General features: G+C 40.5%; 1 long non-coding RNA gene and 1 pseudogene across 2 annotated transcripts in view; one reads left to right on the top strand and one right to left on the bottom strand.

Moving 5' to 3' along the window:
- LOC143401104 (uncharacterized) overlaps nucleotides 1-16917 on the bottom strand; it is a 62730-nt gene that overhangs the window by 36831 nt on the left and 8982 nt on the right. For both annotated transcript variants that reach the window (XR_013091600.2, XR_013091599.2), the window contains exon 2: nucleotides 14964-15046. This is a non-coding gene — a long non-coding RNA (uncharacterized LOC143401104). The remainder of the gene's footprint in view (nucleotides 1-14963; nucleotides 15047-16917) is intronic.
- On the top strand, nucleotides 6454-6734 carry LOC143402253 (small ubiquitin-related modifier 2 pseudogene; annotated as a pseudogene).

Genomic DNA, 16917 nt, shown 5'->3' with positions numbered 1-16917 from the left:
ACTGTAAAATTAATTCATACTGATCACACACTATTTGAAAAGTAATAAAATATAAATAACAAAATTAACTTACATGTACATTAACAACTTAAAGATAATTATTGTGGATGACATCAGGAAGGTAGCCAAGTAGGAGCACTTCAGCTTCATCCAGCCTCTCCCATACAAATTCACCCTGCAAATATCCACAGACAAGAACACTACCCTGGATACTTCCAAAACTTAGAAGTGAGCCAAGACAAATATTTGAATCAACAAAAGCAGGATTCACCTCTGAAAGAGAAACGAAGAAAACCACCCCATTCATAGTAGCCTCAAAAACAAAACAAAACAAAAAAACTTGGGTATCAATTTAACAAAAGAAATGAAAGACTTCTACAGGGAAAACTACATAACATTAAAGAAAGAAATTGAAGAAGACCTTAGAAGATGGAAAGATCTCCCATGCTCTTAGATAGGCAGAATTAATAACCATATTACCAAAAGCACTACACAGATTCAATATGATATCAATTAAAATCTCAACGTCTTGGGCTAGGATTGAGGCACAGTGGTAGAGCACAAGTCTAGCATGCATGAGGCACTGTGTTCAATCCTCAGCACCACATAAAAATAAATAAGTAATGTAAAGGTATTGTGTCCATCTACAAAAAAAAATAATCCCATGTCATACCTCATAGAAATTTAAAAAAGCAATCATGAAATAAACTTGGAAAAATAAGAGACCCAGAATAACCAAATCAATTCTTAGCAAGAAGAGTAAAGCAGGAGGCATCACAACACCAGACCTTAAACTATACTACAAGCCACAGTAACAAAAACAGCATGGTATAGACACCAAAACAGACATGTTGACTGATGGTACAGAATAGAGGCCACAGGGACTAACCCACATAAATACAATTGACAAAGGTGCCCAAAACACACATCGAAGAAAAGATGGCCTTTTCAACAAATGGTGCTGGGGAAACTGGATATTCACATGCACCAAAATGAAATTGAGCCCTTAGCTCTCTCTTTGCACAAAATTCAACTCAGAGTGATTAAGAACCTAGGAATTAGATCAGAGACCCTATGCCTATGAGAAGAAAGGTAGGTCCAAATCTTTATCACGTCAGATTAGGCCCCGACTTCCTTAACAAGACTCCTAAGCACGAGAAACAAAACTAAGAATCAATTAATGGGATGGATTCACTTAAAAGCTCCTTCTCAGCAAAAGAAACAATCAATGAAGTAAAGAGAAAGCCTACCATATGGGAGCAAATTTTTACCACACACACATCAGATAGAACATTAATCTTCAGGATATATAAAGAACTCAAAAAACTGAACACCAAAAAAAAAAAAAAACAAAAAAAAAAAACCCAATCAATAAATGGGTTAGGAGACTGAACGGACACTTCTCAGAAGAAGATATGCAACTGATTAACAAATATATGAAAAATGCTTAACATCGCTAGTAATTAGAGAAATGTAAATCAAAACTACAATCGCATCTCACTCCAATCACAATAGCAGTTATCAAGAATACAAACAACAATAAATGTTGGTGAGGTTGTGGGGGAAAGGCACACTTATACATCGCTAGTCGGACTCCAGATTTTTGCAACCAATCTGGAAAATAGCATGAAGATTCCTTTAAAAACTTGGAATGGAACCACCATTTGACCCAGCTATCCCACCCTTGGTCTATACCCAAAGGACTTAAAAACAGCATACTACAGTGATACAGCCACATCAAAGTTTATAGCAGCACAATTCACAATAGTCAAACTGTGGAACCAATCTAGAGGCCCTTCAGTAGACAAATGGATAAAGAAACTGTGGTATATATACACAATGGAATATTGCTCATCAATAAAAGAGAATAAAATTATGGCATTGGGAGTAAATGGATTGATTTAGAGAATATCATGCTAAGCGAAGTAAGCCAATCCCCAAAAAACTAAAGGTCAAAAGTTTTCTCTGATAAGTGGATAAGAATCCACAATGGGGGACGGGGTGGGCATGGGATGAGTGGAGGAATATAAGAGTGGGGGGCAAGGCATGGGAATAGGAAAGATGCTGGAATGAGACCGACATCACTACCCTAGGTACATGTAGGATGCACAAATGATGGGACCCTACTTTGTGTACAATAAGAGAATACAAAATTGTGATCCATTTGTTTACAATGAATCAAAGAGCATTCTATTGACATCTATAACTGATTAGAACAAATAAATAAAATAAACTATTGAATCCGAAACCTTAAAAACAGAAAGAAAAGAAAAGCAGGTATCAAACAGTAAGAGAAATAGTTTGCTTTTCCCATGTTGTCCTTTACCCCAATAGACACGAAACTACACACAGCACATACCCCTATATACAAGGGTTTCTACAGTAGAAAGTATGAGGCGGAGGTGGACATTCAGCTTCACCACCATTCTGGAGCCCTTCACAAGAGGCAGACCTCTGTCTTACCCTACAAAAAAAACAGAGAGCACTTGCACAAGTGGATCAACTGGAGCAACTATAAAGAAACCAAGAGAAGCTCACAGCAAAAGATGTGCAGATCTTGGTGGTTGCCCTATGCTCTGGCTCAGGGAACACTGTAAAATTCTGACCTGTGTAGGGCAGCTGTGGCAATCCTGGGCATGGAACTAATGGTCCAACAGCTGTAGCAGAGAGACCAATCCAGATAGTCTGATGGGACTTTATGAACAGGATAACTTGGAAAACTTCACAGGATAAAGTTAACTAGGAAGACTAAAATAAATATACATATTTCAAGCATTATAGTGTCCATGACGAATGCACACAATATTATCTGTCGATTTTGTAAAAATTAAAGCCTCAATTAGAAATAAGAGAGAGCCAGGTCTGATAGCGCATGCCTGTAATCCCAGCAGGCTTGGAGGCTAAAGCAGGAGGATTGCAAGTTCAAAGCCAGCTTCAGCAATTTAGTGAGGCCCTAAGTAAGCAACTTAGTGAGACTCTGTGGCTACATAAAATATAAAAAGGACTTGGTATGTTGCTCAGTGGTTAAGCACCCCTGAGTTCAATCCCTGCTACCATCCACCCACCAATCCCCCTAAATTTATATATATATATATATATATATATATATATATATATATATATATATATATATTTTTTTTTTTTTTTCTCCCCACAACATATGATTAAACCAGTCAGGATCACTCCAGGTGTATTGGCCTGGCATGAAATAATCACACAAAGACAGAGAAAATACCTTTTTCTTAGGGTTCTGTGATGGCTCCTCTGTCCCAGCTCCCACAAACAGAACAAGGCAGGCAAGAAAGAGAAGGAGCACATCTCAAACCTGGGTTTTATGGGGGGAGATTAGATCATAATGTCTGCAAAAGAACATTCCACCCATATAAGGCAGAGGGGTAATGTTACAAGGGGCAGCCCACTCCCAAAGCTGTGCTCCTCTGCTGAGTGGAAATAGGGATCCACCTGCCTCCTGGTCAGAGAAGCTGTCTCCACATTTCCATCTCTCAAAGCTAGGGGGCGCTCAGCTCCTATGTGGCAGCTCCCAACTCTATATTCACATTTAACAAACAATTAAAAATATAGCCTATGGACTGCATAAATTGTCTCCCCCATGAAAGCCTGCATCCTCTGGTAATAGCCACACACTCAAGATAAAACATTTTATGAGATTATTTGTTATCCTCCCAGGAGTCTTAACACAATTTCAACACATGTATTGGGAATGTATTCTCCACTGGAAATTCTCTTACTTTTAAACTCACAATGAATACTGTCACATTCTTGTTGAGAAAAGTTGTACCAGTTTGCATTCCTTCTATAGTTGTTGTAGGGATAAACGAGGCAAAGCACCAAAGACAGCAGGAAACAGTTTTATTTGGCTGCAGCCAGGTTCAGAGGGCACAGCTTTTGCTACAATCAATCAATCCCCTGAACCCTGAGTCCAGGCTGCCTCAGAATTTTACACCCAGCGTGTAAGGGGAGGGGCTCAGAAGTTCACATAAAAACAGCCTTCCCTTTCACTGCCTTGGGCAAACCAACCCCCAAGGACAACACCCAAGAAAGGGAGAGCTTCTTCTCCCTTTTCTTTCCTCCCCCTGCCAGCTTCCACCAGGGAGCCCAATTGCAACTTATCTGAAAAATGTAGACATCTCTGTGAAGCCCAGCTCAAGGCCAGAGGCCTTGTTTGCACATTTCCACAAAGCACCACACTGGATATATTTGTGAAAAACTAGTAACGGGGTGTCCAACACCTGGAGTGCTGGTACCCTGCCCCCTCTCCCCTGTGCTGCCAGCGGCCAAGCAAAACAGGGCGACAGGAAAATGGGTAGTCCACCCACACTGAACTCCCCTGCAGAGACTCTTTGGCTGACAGTCCTAAAATCAGCCACTGGGAAGATTTCTGAAGAAGCTCAGCCAAGATCCCTCTGTGGAGAAAGGGGGGGTGCCACCACATAGTAACAGTTTCAACTTCTCTTGTCAATGCTCCACTTAACAATTACAATTTTTTACAAAATGTTACCCTTGATGAAATGATACACTTTTAAACTGTATCAATTTGCACAGCAATTCATTCTAGGAAATTGTATAGAGGTTTATATATGTATGGTTATTGCAACTTTCTCATTTGTTAAAGTAACTAACTGGAGACCATCTTTATAGACAGCTGGTTGCATATAAATCTGACAGTCATTCCATAGATTGCTATGCAGAGCTAAAAAGAAAATTACCTGTATAATGCGCTACTCTAGGAGGACCTTCAAGAAGATTTTAAGATATAAACTGAACACTTTATTTCATTTATATTTTCTATTTGTTAGAATTTGTATTAAATTTGAGGCAGCTGCAAGAGATTAGATCATAATGTCTACAAGAAATGGAAGTGAAGAAAACAACTAATAATGAATAGTATGATCAAATATGTTAATCAAGGTATCCATCACAGACACACGACAATGAAAACCATGATGGCATTTGCATTGGGAATGGAAAGATAATGAACTCGCCCTTAAAGTCACAAGTGTAGATATAAATAATTGCATTTTATAAAGCATGGTGAACTGATATCCAGCCTGCCACAATGAGGTAATAAAATTACTCTTCCCAAGAACTGTTCCTTATATTCTCCACCTTTCTTTAATGAAGCTGTACATCCTTGCCCTTGGAGCAATGTGGAAATCACAATACAGTGTACGTGCCTCTTGCATGTGTGCTGTCCTGAACTATCAGTTGAGTCTTCAGACCAACAAGGGCTGTGGCTCAGAGCTAAGAAACAAAGCCACAAGACAGCACCAGCATATAGATCAAAAGTCATGTTCCTACTGAAGCAGGTTTAATCACAGGTAATTTAATCTCTACCTCAATGTCCCTTCTTAAAGAATCATTTGTCTGCAAGAGGGGAGGCAATGAGACCTAACAGGAAGTGTGAATGTGTGCATCATGATAATTCCCCCACACACACTCAGCCCATCACAACTATATCATGAAAATGCAGGTCAGGAGCCAACACCCTCACTGGCCACTGGAGAGGCCAGCTCAGGTCCAACAGGTATAAAGACACGGGAGAAGACACCGAAGCCAAAGGTCAGGAGAGTGAGGCCAATGCAGTGCCAATGCAGAGCAACATCCAGTAAAGGAGAGAAGGCCTGAGGGATGAGACTGAGCAGGAAAAAGGAACCTGCTAGCAGAGGTCAAGCACAGGAGAAGGGAGGAAAAGGCTCAAGAGGAGAAGCCCAGAGACTGCCACCTCAATTCTGGAGACCTTGACCTCTGGCCAATGTTCCAGGCCCTTCTCTGCCTCAGGGCAGGCTGCCTCCTTCAGGGAAAATTTTTTAGTCTCTCTTACTCAACCTTATAGAGACTATGTGCTGAAATATCCAGAAACAAAAATTAATCCTACAAGGCTCACGAGAAACAAATCAGCAGACCACAAGTAAACACCATAAAAAGTACTCTGCATTGCATTATTGTTCTAAGCCTTCTCAGGGGACTTTGTCTTTATGAGAACAGTATTTGTGTATCAATACAAAAATACAAATTTCTGTAGTTTTTTTTTTCTTGAAAAAGAAAAGTCATAAACTGAGAGAGCAGGTTACATGGGTTCATATTTGCTTTGAAGATAATCATTAATACATTGACACAGGTCTCCTTTTCCTAGCGAGGACAGTGTTTCCATAACCTAGTCCAAGTTTGCCTGTTTGTAGGAAAAGGAAATATATTTGAAGGTCACAAGTATTAATCATCAACTTCAGTGATGATGCAGTGTCAATCAACCAAATGTATAGTCAGAACAAGAACACAGTCCCAGCATGCAGGGTGGGGCGAGGGAGCCCATGAGGATGCCCTCCTCCTTGTCCACCACTTCTGCTCCCTTCCATAGCTCCTGGAGGTGCTCCTTAGGTGCACACATGGTACCTATTTTGTGAAGAGGCAGTTGAGGAGACTCTGGCAGTCACCATGGCGGTCGAAAAGCCCAAGGAAGGAGTCAAGACTGAGAACAACCATCATACTAACTTGAAGGTGGCAGGGCAGGATGTTTCTGTGGTGCAGTTTAAGACTAAGAGCCTCTTAATAACCTAATGAAAGCCTATTGTGAATGGCAGGGTGTGTCAATGAGGCAGATCAGATTCCAATTTGATGAGCAGCCAATTAAAGTAACACACACATCTGCACAGTTGGAAAGGGAGGATGAAGATGCAATTGATGTGTTCCAGCAGCAGACCGGAGGTGTCTACTAAAAAGGGAACCTGCTATTTTACTCCAGAGCTCTGTTCTTACAGACCAAGAACACATTCTCAATTGCAAAACTGCAATTTAGTTCCAGCTCATCCTGACTACTACAGTATAGTCGTCTCTATTCTTTCATTTTCTGCTTCTCCATTCCTTTATTGTACATAATGTAACTGGTGTCTGTGCACAAGCAAATTGCATTTTTAAGAAACTAAATGGCCAATGATATGATTTGATTGACATCCAATGGAGATGGATGGGGAAATACTGGTTCTGTGAAAATATTCTCTTTCTCTGTTAATGGCGTGCTCATTCAACTCTTATCTTTATACTCCAATAAGTTATTTTGCTCTCACTGTTTTAACAAAAAACAAACAAACAAAAGACCCAGAGAACATAAAAATATGTGCATACCTTGTTCAATTGGAGAATTTTAATGTTTTTCATTTATCATTATAAAACCAAAGACAATTCTTAACTTTTTTGTACATAGCTGTTACATGTAAGGCAATCTGTCTTTAAGAAGGAGTAAATTACTCTTTTAAAAAAAATTACTATCCAGGCAGTGGCACAAGCCTGTATGTAATCCCAGCAGCAATGGAGGATGAGACAGGAGGATAGAGAGTTCAAAGCCAGCTTCAGCAATGGCGAGATGGAGAGATGCTAAGCAACCCTGACTCTAAATAAAATACAAAACAGGGCTGGGGCTGTGACTCAGTGGTGGAGCGCCCCTGAGTTCACTCCCTGGTACCCACATCCCTTCCCCCCTAAAAAATTTCTAGTTTTCCCTTCAAGTCAAGCATCTTGTTTAAATAAACCTCTTGTTGCAGACACACACACACACACACACACACACACACACACACTGTGCCAGCCCGGAATCTTGAAGGAGTTGCTGGCTTTTATACCAAACAGCATGGAGGGCACAGGACCTGGATAAGTGCACTTCTCTGCCTCAGCTCCTGATCCAGGTTCCAGGGTCCTTGAGCAAGCCTGCTTCTCACCCACCTCCCCACGGAGTACAGCAACAGTTGCCTGGCAGGACGTTACCACTAGACACAAAACTGCCATGCATTTTTTGAACACACATTTAAGAAGAAGAGAAAAAACAGCAAAACTCAACTGGGAAAAAAGACTTGCAAAACATGTTTTAGATAAAACCAGTTTTTATGAAAAAGAAATGGGTGAGGGCTAGAAACTTGGGTGGAGGAGAAGCCAAGGGAAAGCAGCCTCAGCTGGGTAAATGAAAAGTCTGAACGTTGACATCAAAACACTGGGACTATGCACTGGCAAGCTCAGGCCCCGCGAGGTGCCCAGGGCAGCACCCCGCCGCCTTCTTCCATGGTGCGACCCCCATCCTGTCCCATCATTTACTAATCACTAAGCAAGTCTATGTCCACTGCTCTGGGAAAGCATATCCTTTGATAGCTATTGGCAACCAACTAAATTGTTACAGTTGGGCTAAAGTCCTTCCTTCTAAGGAACTACCTGATGTACTACATAGGTATCTGCTCCATTTTTGGAATTTTCGTATGTCCAAGTTGGGATGTCCATTTCTCTTTCTGCTCATGTCAGCTACAGTTACAGCTAATAAGAATTTCTAATTTTATTGTGTTCCTTCCACCTACACCCTGCATCCGGGCTGAGAATCAAACCCAAGGATAAGCAGGCAGTGTGGCACTCTGTTCTTGAGCTCCCCACCTCCAAGCCCAGAAGTTCTAATTTTCTAAACCTGCAGTGCTGAGATCAAGATGGAGAGCAGCAGTTAATGGAAACTTCTGTTATCTGGGAGGCTTTATTTGCCTAGAATTCCATTATTTTTAACCCTCAGGCAATTTATTGTATTATAAAATGTCATTTATTTGTTCCCTTAGAATATGCTAACTGGGAAAAAAGAGTATATAACAGAATATAAACCCTTATCATATAAACAAATATTGAGAGATAATTTAAGAACCATACAGAATTTGATGTGCATTAATGTCTCTTCTGTGAAGTTGCTTATCTTTGAGAATTAAAACTAGTTCAATTGAAGAACAAGTATGTAATATAACAGCAAATAATATTGACTGCAGTCACTGTGTATATACTGCCACAAACTTAATTCATTTCCAGAGGGTCTCTCCACTAAGGTCTGCGAAAGCCTAGAATCTTGGCAGGCTAGAAACATGGCATTTTCTCATTCATGAAACATTAGAATGCTGGACACACTTCCCATTGCATAAGAAGCCACAGCAAAAGTAAAGATGTTTACTTTTGTTATGTGTTTTTGTTTTATTGTTGTGACCCATTAAGCACAACAAAACTACAAAATTGTTCTCCCAAGATGTGCACATCCAGGAAGCTGAAGATTGAATTAATCAACATTTTTTCTACTGATTTTTCATGGAAGATAAACGTCCTACCACTTTCACCTCCAAGCCTAAGCAGTCAGACTTTTCTCGCCCTAGCAAAAAAAACAGGCTACTAGATCTTCCTTCCTCCACCTCATTCTTTGACTGGAGCGCCTTCTGTTGTTCCATCTTGATTTTAGCAATCAAAGTCATTGGCCATTTTTGATTTCAAATGTTTCAATATGGAAATTTTAACATGTTTCACTCAGGCAACATCTAAAGATAAATTAAAATTATAGAATTTCACAAAAAAAAAGATAATAATGCAGCTTCACAAAAAAATGGTAATAATAGAGCTGAATATTCCTCATTTTAAAGGCTGGTGCCTGAAGCATTTCAGATTTGGGGTTTGTTTAGACTTCTTATACAAAATGGGAGCTTGGGGCTGGGACCCAAGTCTAAACACCAAATGCATGTGTTTCATATACACCTTATATGCATGGTCTAAGCATGGCTATATAAAATATTTTAAGGAGTCGTCGTTTTGGCTGCAACCCATCACAAGAGGCCAGTGTGGAATTTTCCACTTGTGGCATCAGGTCAGAGCTCAAACCCTAACCCTAACCCCTGTGACCAGAAAATGCCGAGTAAGTACCTTCTTCCAATCCTCACTTTCTCCATGAAAGTACATGGAGACTGTCAGCTCAGGCCTTCACCTTACAGATTATCGAGGCAAACTACCTCATTTGAAAGACCAAGAAATCAAGACCCAAAGAGGTCAAGGCACTAAGACAGGGCCAGACGCGGCCAGGCTGCGTGGCTGGCGGTGGGGCAGCTCTCACTCGCCTCCCTTTGCAGGCCAGTGGCAGAGGAGAAGGCTCCAGAGGCAGTGGCTGGGGATCAGACAGGGCGGAGGATCTTAACTGGAGTGCATCTGCTCCCTGTCCAGGTCACTAGGGGCGGCCAAGTCGTCTTCATCAATGAGGAGGCCCAGAGCACCACTGGCAGCACCTGGTCACTGGCGAGGACATGGTCACTGGACACCAGTGGTAGAGCCCTGGCTGGGAGGGAGCATAGACTTTGTTTCCTGGGGTGGGGGGAGGTCAGTCCCGGAATTGAACTCAGGAGCACTAGACACTGAGCCACACCCCCAGCCCTAGTTTGTATTTTATTTACAGACAGGGTCTCGTTGAGTTGCTTAGGGCCTCACTTTAGCTGAGGCTGGCTTTGAACTCCTCATCCTCCTGTCTCCCCCTCCCCAGCCACTGGGATTATAGGCTGCACCACTGCGCCTGGCTGAGGAAGCATATACTTTCAAAGGTGCAAGATCCTATCTAATGAGAGCTAACCCAGACTTGCTCTCTGAAGGAGAAAGAAATGCAAGCAAATGAGCAGAAGCCCTCGAGGTCTCTTGAGGTCTAGCCTCCCAACTGGGGCACTGTCACTTCTACCACTTTCCCTTGGCGGAAGGTAGTCATGAGGCCAGCTCAGATTCACAGACTGGAGACATAGATTGCTTTTTTTGATGGAAGAGGTTGCAAACTCACATTGGAAAAAGTTGTAGATTCAAGGAGCAAATAAAAATTGGGGCATTATTTTTGGAATCCATATAGCATATGTTGAAAAGATTACTGAACCCAGCTGAAGTTTGATTCCTCTATCTCTTATAACAGGATTACACTTGGTCACAGGCACAGCATTGATCATATACTCCTTTGATTATATAAAAAATTAAGTGGACATGTGTAAAGATTCTTTTATTAAAAACTAAAATAATTTTTTTTAAAAAACCAGGGTTTGAATCCAGGGGCCCAAAACCACGGAGCTGCATCTGCAGCCATTTTTTAAAATTACTCATTTTGAGACAGAGTCTCTCTGTGTTGCTTGGGGCCTCAAGAGGTTACTGAGGCTGACAATGAACTCACAATCCTCCTACCTCAGCCTCCCGAAGCATCTGCCACTATGCCTAACTGAAACATAATTCTTACTCCTGTAAAATAAGGTGATTGGTGATTGATTGAATGATTTTTAGGCACGTGTAGTCTTTTTGGTAGTTTTTGTTTGTTTGGTTTTGGTGCTGGGGATTGAACCCAGAGGCACTTGACCACTGAGCTACATCTCTTATTTTATTTATTTCTGCATTTTAAGACAGATTCTCACACATTGCTTAGGGTCTTGCTTAAGTTCCTGAGGCTGAACTTGTGATCCTCCTGACTCAGCCTTCCCAGTCACTGGGATTATAGGCGAGTACCACTGCAACCCAGCTATTTATCTATTTTTGATTCTGTATTCAGCTGGTCTGAGATCCTGTCAGTTAGTCAAGGCCCTCAATGGGCCTGAGGGCTTCTATTTTGAGGGTGGAGAAGCTGTTTCAGTTTGTTACTGAAGCTTTTAAGATGACCTCCCTGTTCTGATGTTAAGAAAAAACAAATATCTACAAGTTCAGGACAGAACCATTAAAGGCCTAACTGCATAGCACATGAACAAGGCTCAAGGTGCTGGAGAGACCGAGGATCTCTGAAATGGCAGAAGGACTACAAGTCACTTCATTCACATGGATTCACTTACTGCTCAGTGTGAGGCAAATTAAAGTTGGGATTTAAAGAACTTCCTGGGAACCCCTCACCCTATACTTCCTATCTACAGGTGATTGAATCTGTGGATGCTGAACCCACAGGTATGCAGGACTGACTATATGCTCATCTAATCGCTTTGTACTTGAACTGGAATTTTCTGTTTCAGAATATTTTAAATATTTTTTCATTAGAAATGACATTTGTAAATTACTTAAAGATATAAAACATTAATGATCTATGCAAATACTAAAGGATAATGATTTAATTAATGTATGTAATGCTATTTGTTGAGTACTCAGTCAAATCTAAAATGCCAAGATCAAGATTTTCAGATTAGGCTGGGCCAAGTGGGCTCAGGAGGCTGAGATAGGAGATCAGGGGTTCAAAGCCAGCTTCAACTATAGCAAGATGCTAAGCAACTCAGTGATACCCTATTTCTAAATAAATACAAAATAGGACTGGGGATATGACTCAGTGGTCAAGTGCCCCTGAATTCAATCCCTAGTAGCACCCCCACCAAAAAAAGAAAGATTTTTAGATTAATATTTTGGTTTTTGCTCATAAAATTTTTTGCATTGGTACCAACAATAGGTATTTTCATGTAAATATTTAATTTCTTACTTGTTGCTGTTAGTCATTTTGAAAGCTTAAAATGTGTGAGGAACCAGAGCAAAATTTCATCATCATTAAACCACAAACTTGAATAATAGGCAAAAGAGTAGTGAAAACTATAGTGGAAGATCTACAAATTCCCACAACCACCTAGAAATAATTTTAGGAAAAGCATTTTACTATAAGCTTGTAGATAGGGACTCTTGAAAAAGAAGAAGAATTAGTACCAGTTACCTTCTTGCCTTTCACCTTTTGGTCAGACTTGGTCAGTGAGAGGAGCAAGACAAGTCATCTACATAATTGAAACTGTCTGCTTGTGCCATACAGGTCAGGTTTTTTGCTTGTTTTTGGTTTTGTGCACATCAAACCTGTTCCCTTACTCTCTTAGTCAGCTTTTCATCTTTCCGTCACTGAGACAAAATATTAAGAGAATTAATATATAAGAATCCCAGTTTAGGAGGTTTCATTGCTTTTGGGGCCTGTGGGGCAAGGCAGCGCACCATGGTGGGAGTACAGAACTCTCAGTAGCTCCCCCGTGGATCCCCCCATCTTAAAGTTTCCACCAAGTCCTAACAGTGCCACACTAGGGCCAAGTCTTTAACCCAGCGACTTTGAGGTACATTCTAGATCCAAACTATAGTACTGGTGCATGCTAGGCCAGTGCTGTGCCATTGAGCTTCATCTCCAGTCCCCATGTCAACTGGAAATAGTCTCAATTCTGAATCAAACAATTTTTTTAATATACTGCATAAATACTATGGTAAGAATTCTTTTTGAAAACTTTTGGGAATGTGTCTTATTTCATTATGATAATTTAATTGTGTACCAAATGAATATAACATTTTTCAGAATAACATTAATCAGAAATAAAAACATAAGATAAATAACTACTGCACATAACTTAAAAATATAGAATATTTTTCTCCATAGAAATTTCTCCTACATAGGTAACTAGAAGTGTAACTGAAGTTGAAAGATATGTGCATTTCATTTTATTGAAAGAAAATCTAAATTGTCTTCCAAGGTACATTTATTAATGGCATTTGCTTCTGTATTATATGAGTTTTTGTTCTTCTAGCACAGACTTTGCCAGCACTTAATAGGGCCCAATTTCGGCATATTTTGCCAATCTAGTGATTCTCAGTGTTTTCTCCTTGTGGTCCTAATTTGTCTTGCCCAGATTAATGAAATAAATTGTCTTTTAATAGAACAAAAAATGACCCAAAGAAAATTAAGTGACTTGTCAAGATGATATGCTTTGGGTTTTACCATCTAGATCTTCTGCTGCAGTTTACTTCTTGGATGATGAGCCAGGCACTACACTTAGACTACTGTATGCACTATTTTAATTGAAATGTGCAACAGTATTTCAAGGTAGACTCTACTTACACCTATTTTATAAATAGGGAAATAAAATATCTGGGAGAGAGATTGAGGAAACATGGGCACCCACATCACACACAAACACAGGTCTTGAACACCAGGCTGAGTCTGGAACCCATGTTTCGAATCACTACTGATCTTACTATCTTTTTTGGTGACGGTGTATGGAGATATACAGGTAAAGCTGTATGGATATACTGTACCTAGGTATATATTATGAATCAACAAGCAAGATATAACATTATTTTTGTAGATTTTCAAACAATAACTAAAATGGCATTTCAACTGCAGAGTAGACAGGGGGAACAGGAGCAGGACACCCATTGTTTCTTCTTTCTACTGTACCTTCTCTACCACAGGAACCATAAGAGCTAGAGGCTACATTTCCCAGACTCCTTTGTGACCTAACTCCTGGAGGTGCCTTTAGATTCTGTCAATCAAATGTGGCAGAACTGGAGCAGAGGCCAGACATCTGCCACAATGGTTTCGTTGCTATCCGATTAACAGAGGTCCTGGGCTGTGGTCTCTGGCTTGAAAGGAATGAGAGCAGGCCTGTGGTATCCATTCTGAGGGTACAGATGCTTACAGGCGCAGTGTGATTCCAGAGCCAGCAATAGAGCTGTGGCTATTGTGGTGAGATACTGATTATCGTGGTTTCCTAGCCTAACATAATGGCTTCCTAGTTGTGATAGATTGGTGTGGTTATGATGTCAGCAGTCTTTTGATCAGCAAAGGGACACCTCCCTTAGTGACTCATGCAGGTTTGGATAGCTTTCTGGGGCAAAGCAAGAAGATATTGAAGTTCACGACCTGCCAAAAGCAGGGACCGAAATAAATTCCTTGCTGAAGGACTTGATCCTCAGAGGAAGGGTGAACTGGAGGAAAACCAGTCTTCAGACAGACTGCAGTCCAGCTGCAAGGTTTCTGCATGGCCCCAAATATCTTAACTCCTGAAATGGAAATAAGTAATTCTGGACTTATGGTCTTGAAGCAAATTAGAGTGGTTCTGGAGGAAGGAAATGCATAAACTTCAAATTCTTTCAATGGCAACTTTTAATACAGCATATACCTCACAGAGACCATGATAATCAAGCATATATAACAATATGAATGAGAACCAGCAGAAATGTAAAATAGAAACAGAAAATATACAGAAACTATAGTTTGTTAGATCAGAATTCTAACAAAACTCTAGTGCATGTCACAAATGAAATTTAAAACTTTCTAGTAACAACATTAAAATGGTAAAAATAATTTGTAAATATTTTTCTTTAACTCAAAATATTTTAACTGATATTTTTATTTAATTCTGATGATTTCAACACGTACTCACCACAGGCCACATCTCTACTTCCTCTCAGAGCCCAAGCCATCCTCTTCCCACCAAGGGCTGCCAACAAATGATGAACCCGGGATCTGTGAAAAAATAGGCATTGCTTGCAGTGCACTCGGACTCAGCCATGGAACACTAATGACAGGGACACTCCATGTTATAACCAGGAAGATGCATCTTTTGACCAAGAGTGGAGACCAAAACTATTGTAAGAAAGAATTCCTGCAAAATAAGAGCAGAGAAAGATAGAGTTCAAATAGTACTTGGTAAGGAAGTTCTACAAGCTGAAATCATACAGAAGGCAAGCATATTCCTTTGAGATAAGGATTACTGATATAAAGAGATAAGAAATATTCTGACCGTAACAAAAATGGATAGCATCCTTTGAAAGGAGCAATCTTTTAATATCGTGGGAAAATAAAGAAAAAATATCTTCTGCATAAAAAATTAGAAAAAGGAAAATAAAAGTAATTATCTGCTTACGTCAAGCTCAAATTCAATATTTCTCACATGCCTAACAAAGCAAAATATTCTCATGAGAAATGCATGTTGTTGGCTTCTCGTTTTGTGTTCACACACCCTTTTTTAGATAAATCAATATTAATTCACTCTATTTTTAATTTGCATCCAGTAGTGCAAGCATCAGAGGCTTCAATGTTATTCATCTTTGTTGCTTGTTTGTTAGTTTGTTGGGGAGGAGGGACCTTAGACTAAATGATTAGAAAAGGAGATCTGAAATACACCACAGAGAATCTCTACATCTGTACAACCACATGCTGGGATCCTAATTAGAATATGATGTACTCCATGTTTGTATAAATATGTCAAACCACACTCTACTGTCATGTATAACTAAAAAGAACAAATAAAGAAAATAAATAAATAAGAAGAAGATTTTAAATAAGTTTGCTTCTAGTGGGAACATTTCCTGTCCACTGTGCTAGGTCACATTGTGTCTGTCAACCAGAGCTAAACAGTTGGCTATGTTCTTTCTAGGCAGAAAAATACTCACATGGTGGTAAATATTGAGGCATCCCATGAGGTGGCTCAAGGAATAAGTATTTCCTTGCTCATTTGTACTCTTTTATTATTTTTTTTTTCTGGTACTGGGGATTGAACTCAGGGTCACTTGATCACTGAGCTACATCCCTAGCCCTATTCTGTATTTATTTAGAGACAGTTTCTCACTGAGTTGCTTAGTGACTCTGTTTATGAGGCTGGCTTTGGACTCGAGATCCCCCTGTCTCAGCCTCCCTTATTCCCGGGAACACCACCATGCCCAGCCCATTTGTACTCTTAAAAGTATAATTCTCCTGACTTTTTACATGTTTTCTTTGGTGCTATTCTGTATGTAAAATCCAGAATTGATGATTTCTTTTCAAAGAAAATATGTTACTATCATTCACACAAATCTAAGTCTAATATTAACAATATTTACATACATTTATGATTTATGCCTTAAACTTCTGTTAGGAGGATCCAAGATGGCGGGCTGGAGAGAGGCTGCATTCTGTATTGCTCCATGATCAGGGATTCTAGTAGTGGGAATACTGTTTCTCTGTGAGTTACTAGAGGACCCCGACAGCTGCTCCCATACAGGAATCCTGGCCACTGTGCCCATGCAGGTCTCCAGGCCTCAGCACCCGCACAGGAACCGTGGCCACCCACCTGCACAGGCATCCTGACATCCTATCCATGCAGGATACCAGGGAGCTGCCCACACGCAGAACCTCTGGCCACCATTCTCATGTGCACCCTCATCTGCCAACGTAGAACTCCCCGATTGCCTCCATCTTGGGACACTGTAACCACTGCCATAGTTCCCTATACGTGGTAGCCACCACCTGATGACACAGGACAGGGTCTGGAGACAGCCACCAGCCACAGCACTGCATGCGACTCAGCTGCATCTCTGAACAATCCACCCAGTGCCACCACCCAGCCCAACTTGACC

Source organism: Callospermophilus lateralis, chromosome 6, assembly GCF_048772815.1.
Source record: "Callospermophilus lateralis isolate mCalLat2 chromosome 6, mCalLat2.hap1, whole genome shotgun sequence".
Lineage (NCBI taxonomy): Eukaryota > Metazoa > Chordata > Mammalia > Rodentia > Sciuridae > Callospermophilus > Callospermophilus lateralis.
Note: the sequence above shows the minus strand (reverse complement) of the source record. Positions and strands in the feature narration are given on the sequence as shown.